This window comes from Vipera berus, assembly GCF_964194415.1.
Source record: "Vipera berus genome assembly, chromosome: W".
Lineage (NCBI taxonomy): Eukaryota > Metazoa > Chordata > Lepidosauria > Squamata > Viperidae > Vipera > Vipera berus.
The window spans coordinates 55273721-55284101 of record NC_138210.1 but is presented as its reverse complement, the minus strand read 5'-3'; positions in this window follow the sequence as shown (position 1 = coordinate 55284101).

Below are 10381 nucleotides of genomic sequence, written 5' to 3'. Positions count from 1 at the left end.
CCCCCCAAAGCAGCTTAATTCAGACAACAGCCTCCTTACTCTGCCTGACAATTCTCTAAACTTCCTCACTTGTGAGAGGAAAAAGAAAGAAAGAAAGAAAATAGAAGAAGTGACAACAATCTATGGGCGTGTTGAAATGGAGGAACTGAAGTTTCATTTTGCGTCAGACTCAGAGCTTTTTTTTTATTAAAAAGTTTTAAAGTACATTTTTGAACATAAACCCCATCCCCCTACCCCTAACCCATACCCTAACCCACCCAATACCCCTACCTCCCCCTGCCCCCCCCCCGACTTCCCAAAGCAGAATACAGGGTATTATTTTCACAATCTTAATCTAAAATATACTAATTAACTATAATTACACTTTAAATCCATTCACGCTTTAACTCTCCTTAAACATCATAATATATCTCCATTACAAATATTCTTCACATATTCCAAATTCTACCATTTCTATCTAATTCAAAACTTTCAAAATCCATTCTTCTATAATAAACAAATCAACCTTCTTCCAATATAACAGTACCAAAAATTCTACTATAGTTATTAATTATAAATATCTTTTTCTTAAAGATCTTACATATTCCACTAAATTACCTTAACTTTTAAAATTGTAATCTTTTACAATTCAACCATACATGATAATACATTGCATCATCACAACCACATCTTCAAGATTTAGACTAACAATTTAAATACATACATACTAATTTTTAAGATCTACTGTAAATACCATCCCCAGATATCCACCATTATTAGATCTTAATTATCCTACAATTTTTAACAAGTTCCATTTCTAAATCTTATTTCTATCAAAGTCCTCCATTAATCTCTACTGTTATTATTATTATTATTCCTTAAATCTAAATGCAGCCCGTGTTCTTCTTTGAATCTTAAGATCTTTAAATAAAACCAAGGATTGCACAGCTTCCAAAACTATTTCTTGTAACTGTCGCTCTCCTTCTTCCTTTCCTTTTTTTTCTTCTGAGGATGACGGTAAGCCTGCTTTCAATACATTAGAATAAAAATCACGTGCCTTCCTTACTGTATTACGACAATATCTTTTTCCAGAATAATTCACCGCAATCCCCACTGGTATCTCCCACCTAAACCGAAGCTGTTGTTTCTTTAATTCATCTGTCAGAAAGAAAAAATCTTTCCTTTTTCTCAAAATTCTTGGAGGAATCTCTTTCAGAATCAAAACCTCCTGATTAGCCACTTTAAGTCTTTTATTATAAGAGGTTTGAATGATCTCATTTCTAATCTTTCTCTTTGTAAAATACACAACCACATCCCTTGGCAGTTTCCTTTGTTTAGCAATCCAAGAATTAACACAAAATACTTTATCTATCTTCTCAAAAAAATCCTCAAATTGAAACCCCAAATTAGGCGCCAGGGCATCCACCAACATCTCTTCCAGATTCTCCTGCGGATTTTCTTTCAAATCTCTGATCCTCAGGGCGAATTCCATATCTCTATATTGCATCATCATCATTTCATCTTCAAGTTTTTCCATTTTATTCTCCACTTCACCCATTTTAGCCTCCAGGATCAGATTATTTTGTTTCACTTCTTCCACACATTCATCCAGATTCTCAATACAGCCTGAAAACACTTGAAGTGCCATCAAAGTGTCCTCCCTTATTTTCTTGCTCTCCTTTCCAATAAATTCTGCCACCTTCTCAAATATTTTTTCAGACTGAATTTTTAAGGCATCGTTTAGAGCATATTGTAAATCTTTTAAAGTCAATACAGATGCAGCAGCTTCGGGGGGGGGGGTAACTTCAAAGACTGCATTCCAGATTGCTGAACAAACAATGCCTCCGCACTTTTAAAAACGGGTCTATGCAGTTTGGGAGCCATTTTTGCAACTAATGACTTTCAATACACACTTTCACTTTCTAGTACTTTGTAGTTAAACTGTGAAATAACCAAATTTGGAAAATAACTTTTTAGCACCTCCAAATCATAAATAGCTCTTTTAAGGTTTAAAAGTCCATTTTACATATTCTAACTCAGTTCAAACAGTCACTTTACTTTAAAGAAAAACACTTTTGCTTCTTGTTAAAAAGAAAAAAAATCAGTCGGGCGCCATCTTCCCCTTCTTTCAAAACGATCGTTGGAGCAGGAAGAGAGTTTAAGTTTCAGAATTAAAGCTTTGTACTTGATATTTATACTGCTCCTGCATCAGCTCTGCTGCTACCGTCACTTAAGATGTCAATCAGATCCGGCAGGAGTGGATTCAGCGTCTTGTTCTGCTAAAGCAGAAGAGTCCTTCATCCGGAGCATTCTGGGGCTCTAGGGGAGCTCTACCCCTACCTGGAAGCTCCCCCTCCCCTCTTTGCCCAAGGAGAAGGGTTTTCAAGCGGCAGAGCAGCTGATCGTCGGCTATTCCACCGCTTCAACAGGATCGAAGGGCCGGCGGTCGAATCCGACCATCCTTGCCGCTGAAGCGCCACCCGGAAGTCCCCAGACTCAGAGCTTTAAGGCTCTGCAACGTTCCCTTTGAATTGGGGAAACAAGGAGGGGGAAAAACACCTTAAGGTCCAAAAGTGGAATATCAAGTTTTCCTCCCATTGCCAGCAGATGGAATAAAATAGACCTAGAATCATAGGGTTGGAAGGGACCTTGAAGGTCTTCTAGCCCAACAGCCTACCCGAGGTAGGACCATCCTGTACAAGTGGATGTCCAATCTTTTCTTGAAAAACCCCAGAGACGGAGCACCCACAAGCTGGAGGTCATCCAAGGAATGTCGACTGGTGGGAGCCAGGAGAAGTGCCTTCTGTGCCATAATCCCTGCCCTCTAGAATATTTTCCCTTCTGCTATTCAGATGACCCCAACCCTGTTTGCCTTCCATAAGACTGTAAAGACTTACTTGTTTGCCCAGACTTGGGACCCAGAGTATGTTAAGCACCCTATTTCCTGACTGTATTAACATCCATATTAAGAACTTTACTGGGTGCTTTATCTATATCTGCCTGTCTGCCTGCCTGCCTGCCTGCCTGCCTATCTATCTATCTATCTATCTATCTATCTATCTATCTATCTATCTATCTATCTATCTATCCATCCATCCATCCATCTATCTATCTATCTATCTATCTTCTATCTATCTATCTATATCTATCTGTCTGTCTGTCTGTCTGTCTATCTATCTATCTATCTATCTATCTATCTATCTATCTATCTATCTATCTATCTATCTATCTATCTCTTATATCTCTATCTTCCTTCTATCATCTATCTATCTATCTATCTATCTATCTATCTATCTATCTATCTATCTATCTATCTATCTATCTATCTATCTATCATCTATCTATCAAATTTCTATATCACCTATCATGCTTGCATGCCTCTGGATGGTTTACAAATAAAACAAATGATATAAAAGCTACGGTTAAAATACGTTTGCTATACAAAAGTACATTTTGAATTGTTCTAATTGTTTTTACGCCTTATGATGTCACTTGTTGAGATAGGTGGCTATAGAAATCAAATCAAATCAGTGAAGAAATAAATACTAAAATGAAGTGATCTGCACATAGAAAAGAAGCACTAAGAAGATACGGGAACAATATTCTTGCAAGAATAGTTATCATGATAGCTAGGTTCACGTTACACAGAATTAATATAATGTGGACCTGACAATGGTCTATGACCTGGGGTAGGCAACCTTGGTTCTTTTATGCTGAGGGGAAAGGGAGAGGTTTCCAAGCTGAGCCATGCTGGCTCAGAAATTCTGGGAGTTGAAGTGCACGAGTCATAAAAGAGCCAAGGTTGCCTACCCCTGGTCTATGACCACAATATTCTGATCATCCATTACAAAGAAAGACAGCAGTATGTTCAAGGGTTGGGACCGAATCGTGTACCTTAAACTGGAAATGCAAATGGTAGCTCTCCGAAGAATACCTTGGCACAAACTATTTACGCTCTTTTTTTTATTAAAGAGTTTTACAAAAACAAAATTTTACAATATATCCCCAAATCCCTCCCACCCCAAACCCACCCACTTCCCCCCCCCCCACCTTCCCAGAGCTAAATACAGGATTATAGTTACAATAATCATATTCTAAATAAAAATTATGCATAATATACAATTAACCAAATTCATAATGTGCTTTAACTCCCCTTTAACATAACTACAAACAAAGTACCAATAACAATATCCCACTAAAATCTACTCATAAGCTAAATGGAACTTTTTAGTCCCATATTTGTTCTGAATATAATTTATCCATCTCCTCCAAACTGAAATATATCTTTCCTGTGAATGATCTTTCAAATAAGCAGAAATCTTAGACATTTCTGCAAGATTCGAAACTTTAAACACCCATTCTTCTATAGTGGGCAAACTATCCTTCTTCCAATATTGTCCCACCAGTAACCGTGCTGCTGTTATCATGTTCAACATCAAGTTAGTTTCTTTAACATCACAATCTACAACAATACCCAATAAAAACAATTGCGGAGAAAACTTTATCTTTCTCTTAAAAATCTTTTGAATGTTCCACCAAATTTTGATCCAAAAAGCTTTTATATTTCTACAAGTCCACCACATGTGAAAATAGGTAGCTTCTAAACTACCACATCTCCAACATTTAGACTGTAAGTTAGGATACATGTTGGACAACTTCTTGGGATCCAGATGCCATCTATAAAACATTTTATAAAAATTTTCTCTTAAATTTTGAGCCTGAGTAAGTTTAACATTTCTAACCCAAATTATCTCCCAGGTGTCCAACGAAATTGGTTCCTGAATATTTTGTGACCACTTTATCATACAGTCTTTAACCAGTTCCGTTTCCGAATCCAATTCAATTAAAGCATTATATATCCTCTTTATATGTGCACAATTTAAATCTCTAATTTGTTTTACTAAATTTTGATCTGTAATTGTGATGCCAACCTTTTGATCTGACTTCCACCTAACTTTCAATTGGGTATATTGAAACCAAGAGTAACTTATGTTTTCTTGTCTTAACTCCTCTAATGATTTAAGTTGCCAATCAGTCCCTTGCAATCTAAGTAGTTCCTTATAAGAAACCATGTCCATACTCACTCCCATAGATACGCCCTCTATCGCTCTATACGCTCTTTTTATTACTTTATAAACCATGAAACCATTCCAGCAGGTGGCCCCAAATGATTTCAAGTCATTTTCCAAAGTTAAATAGGGTTAGGTTTAAATAGGATTTGGATAGGAAAGTAGTACTTCTTTGTGCAGAATATGGTCTGGCACAAATACTGTATCTATCTTTTACTGCCTTTTGGAAACATCAGCCTCCAGTTTCTTTGTGTACAAACCTCTGCCTCATTGTGGGTGCTTCCTTATGGCAGGGTCCACAAGCATTCATGAGTTGGCTGAAAAAGTATTTAACTCCTATAGCTTCCGCAGCTGATACCTCAGTTGGTATCTTTACTGTACCTCAGCAGTGGGGCTGAGGAGTGGACTGTCCTTCCAGATCTAATGGGGCATAGTTCCAGGGCTGCCATTGGCAGATCCCCTGCCTTTCTTTGTCCAATGAATATTAAGCTGCTTTCTATGAGGATGGCATGACAGTGAAGGGTTGAGAATCAATTATTGCCCACTTCAGCATATCTTCTGTCAGCCATCACAAACAGAAAGACAAATACAAGTTTGAACATCTTCATTGGTGCATTGTCTACGTCCTGACAGTAGCCAGGAACCAGGTCAGCCTTGAGACTTGAATTCCAAAAGTTCATGACTTGCTTATGACATGAGCTGTAGGGACTTGCTACAGGAGAAAAGACATAGAGTTGAAGAGACATAGAATTCCATGAGCCAGAATGTCAAGCTTGACTGGGTTCGAAGATAGGGCCAGGAGCACGTGTGAGAGGAACCCTTCTCTGGACTATGGGAGTTTTTGTCCAAGAGTGACCAAAAGCTCAAAAGGAGCTCTTAGAGAACCCCAGGATGCCAAATAAGCTTGACTGGGTAGCTGCTTCACTATTCTCTCAGTGCTGACCAACTTAGGTAAAGGTAAAGGTTCCCCCACACATGTGTGCTAGTCATTTCCGACTCTAGGGGCCGGTGCTCATCTCCGTTTCAAAGCCAAAGAGCCAGCGTTTGTCCGAGGACGTCTCCGTGGTCATGTGGCCGGCATGACTAGATGCCAAAGGTGCATGGAACGCTGTTACCTTCCCACCGTAGTGGTCCCTATTTTTCTACTTGCATTTTTACGTGCTTTCAAACTGCTAGGTTGGCAGAAGCTGGGAAAAGTAACAGGCGCTCACTCTGTTATGCAGCACTTGGGATTCGACCCACCAAACTGCTGATCATCTGATCAACAAGCTCAGCATCCTAACCCACTGAGCCACTGCATCCCATATGCTGACCAACTTAGCTCAGCCCTTTTGCAGCTGCTGGCCAATGCGGTATTGGGCTGGGTGTCTTGCCAGCATCTGGCATCTCTCAATCTGAATCAGATCTCACCCTCTTGGGGGATCACTCTTTCCTAGAGCACTCCAGGAGTCTGACTGCCTGTTGGTTCCTCAGATTGATGTTTGGTGGTGTTCTGCCTCATCAGTCTCTGCCTCAGAGCTCCGATATTGTCAGCTCACAATTGTCAGCTCTTCAAGTAGGTCAGATCAAGAAACAGGCATCACCAAAACTATAACTATTTAACCAGTGGAACAGCTTGCCTTCAGATGTTGTGGGTGCTTCATCACTCGAGCTTTTTAAGAAGAGACTAGACAGCCACTTATCTGAAATGATATAGGGACTCCTGCTTGAGCAGGGGGCTGGACTAGAAGGCCTCCAAGGTCCCTTCCAGCTTTATTCTGATTATTAGTGATTATTAGTGATTATATTAATATGGGGTATAACAGAATCTTGAATCCCTGACAGAGTTTCTCTTTTCTCCCTTTTATACCCAGGAATCTTGAGTTTCTTCCTCACTCTTCCTCTCATCCGCAGCTAAGCTGCCATTTTTTGTAATAGCTGTGGATATTTTCTTCAAGGCTTCCTCTGTATTTCTCTATCATATGGATCGTCTAGCTCAGACATATCAAACACAAGGCCCGGGGGCCGGATCCGGCCCACGAAGTGGTTTCATGTGGCCCGGAAAGCCATCCTGGAAACAGTGAGGGAACGGCCCCTACTGCCTTGGCCCTGGCCCAGAGACCCTCCTCCTGCCAGAGACCCTCAGATCTGTCCCACTCCTGCCCAGGCCCCCATAGGCACCCTTGATGCGAACGATGTAGAGCTGGCCATGCCCACCCAGTAGGCCATAAGCACTCTAGCCACACCCACCCAGTAGGCCACGCCTACCCTGGCCATACCCACCCGGCCCCCTGAGGGTAACCGCAATGCTGATGCGGCCCTCAATGAAATTGAGTTTGACACCCCTGGTCTAGCTGCCTCCTATGCCTCACGTTCAGTCAGAATACTTGCGTGGGGGAAGAGAGGGCAGTGGTATTTTTACTAGTCTATTATTGGTTCAAGAATAGTCTTGTCTAGTCTGTCATAGTATAATAAATGACAGTAAATTACTATAGTTTTATTTCTTTTTTGTAGATAAAAGCAAAAGTCTCCAGTAAGAATAAGAAAACTTTTGGTCCCCAGGTTTCAGAAACATATAAATCCAATCAGATTAAAATTGTTCTTTTAGTGCTTTAACTCCCCTGGGTAGTCAGTCACCGCTATTCTTAGAGGGTGGGGTAGAAATTCCCCTTCCCTCTCTCCTCACAGGGGGAAAAGATACTTTGGGCAGCTTTTACAGGAAAAGAAAATACTTAGGATGTTAAAGAGAAGATCGAATCTCATCCAGTTTCATCTGCGTTGCTTTAGAAGTGCTTGATGGTAAGTTTGACTTCGGCTGTCTGTAGCTTAGTGACAAGTCATATTGTTATGGCCGGTCTTTCCTCTGCCAGTTTGGAGTGCTGCCACGGATTGAGTGGAAGGGCTGCTGCCCTCCTGTGATCAAGCAGGGGTCTCCTCCTTACTCGTTGCCCCTACAGGGTGACTTTCGGCCCTTTCCAGGGTCCCCCAGCAGAACAAAATTGAATGCAGAAGACGGAGCTTGCCTTCCAGCAGCCATGGCAGCTGTGATGGCAAACCAGAAGTCCAACTCTATTCAGTTATTTACTATAGTAAAATGGTATGATAGAATAGGGTATTAATATTAACTTCAGTTCTCTTAGTGTAAAACTGTTCTACATCAGGAGAGGTAGAACATTTTGCGGTTGTTTATGATAAGCAGCAACAAAGAGAAGAGAAACCCACACCTGACCACACATGTTAGGGTAAAAGTTGTCCGTGAATTCCACTAAAAGCAGAGCTGAAAGATGTAGTAGAATGAAGAGCCTGGAGTAATCTTTGTAATTCCTCTCTGGACAAGGATTTGAGATCACCGACAAGTGCTCCGGACAGTTGCCCCTTGAAAGGAGATAACAAAACAGCAGTCTCTGGTATAGGGCTTTTAAATAACCTAGATGAGGGAATATAATACAGTACATTGTAATAATTATACACTAACTATAAAAGTAACTGCATACGGTACTGTACTGAAGAGAGATTATCTGTCTGTGCATGCACAGATATACAAAACTGTAAAACACATGAAAAATTTTTTTTAAAGAGTTTTGATAGGAAAAAAAGATCATGATTGAAGAATAACACTCTCCTTCCATAGATGCTTTGCCTACTGGAAGGGTTGTGCATGAAGTAATATGATGAAGATAATTGGAGATGCAGGGAAGATGGAGAGAGGTTGAAGATGTACTTTTACGAGAACTTATGTTATTTATCAGGCCTCAGTGGACTGGTTGATACCATTGTAAGGGACAAGGGTCTTTCCATGCTTTTTTCAAAACTGAGACCAAATTAGACCTTTCCCAAAGTGAGTTTGAGTTTCAAAGGGAGCTGAACATTTCCATTCTCGAAAATGCGAGATGGAGGTAGCTGTTCTCACCCTAAGGCTGCTTCCTACAATATTCACCAACCAAGACACTTGTGCAGCCAAACTCGGCTGGCTTTGTGTGTGCTTGTCAACAGTTAATATGTCCCCTTGAGAGAAGACCAAGAACGATATAGGTTAGCAGGCCACAGGTAGTCCTACTTTTTGCCTTCTCTTCTGCAAAGAAATAAATCTGGATAAGATTTAAATGCCTTTCAGTTGTTGACCACCATCAATCCTGGGTCGTTGACAGCAAATGGATTTTGGGAAGGTGCTAATTAGGTCCAACTGCCTGACTGAAGAATTTTGAAACAATTGCAATCTCAAGGGTATATGCCTGTGTGTGGGGGGGGGACTTAAGGCAAGATGGTGGTTGTGACCATATGATTGAAGCCTTGACCCTTTTCTACATTCAACTCATGCTCAATGAAAGTTTAAAAAAGAGGCTGGCTTTGATCACCTCAGGGTCACAGCTGCTATTTTGCTATCTTGATTCTCCCATCAGAAGTCAAACATACAAAGAAGAAAGAGATTGAATTCTTTATCGCCAGTGCCCAAGAATCAGATGGAGGGATCTAGTCTTCTAAGTACGTATTCAGCCAAAGCTCTGAAGACAGACACTCAAAGTTTAGTAACAAAATGTACATCAACAGAAACGATCAGGACAGGATTCATTTTCTGCCTAATTCTTTTACCAAAGAAACTTCCTTACTTTTTGCATTTTGCAATCTTATCAGGAAATAATGTAATGAACTTTTAAATCTAGAGGAGTTGCAGTCCTGGTTTCAAAAGAAATGTACTCGTTGAGGTTTTTATATAAATGTGCTATTACTGAGTTCATATACCATCCCAATTAGAGTTTTAAGTAAAATCGAACTATTAGTAAAGTTAAATTAGCAAATCACACAGTACCGTAAAGGGCAAAATCAAGTGTTCCATCTTTGGGGTCAGACTGGAAGGCACAGGGACCTCCAGTTATTGCAATCAGCTCACAGGAAGCCCCCTTTGTGAGGTCAGAGTTAAGTGAGCCTGTGCAGGTGGAGGTGAGATTTGGGGTTGCTATTTTCCCATCCTCTACATTTCAAGCCACACCCCTTGGGTAAGAGGCATGATTTGGGGCTGAAAGAACAAAACGAGGATCTTTAGAGTGAGTCATTTGAGGCAATGGGAGGGTGAGATGTTTTCAGCTCCTATGCAACCATTCGCAGAAATGCAGGACCAGAAATCTGAATAGTTAAAACCAGTACTTTGTTTTGTCATAGAACACACCGGAATGGAGTTCTGCCACCTTTTTTTGATGGATTTTCCAAGTTTTAAAAGTAACTTTTGAAAATTTGATGTTTGGTCCATGTGGACTTGAATTGCCCTGTCGAGCATAACATGCTGGCGACAAAATCATTAAAACGGTGCATACGGGCTGCTTGTGTGTCGGATCCGATGCATGCGTACTTCGTCTGTG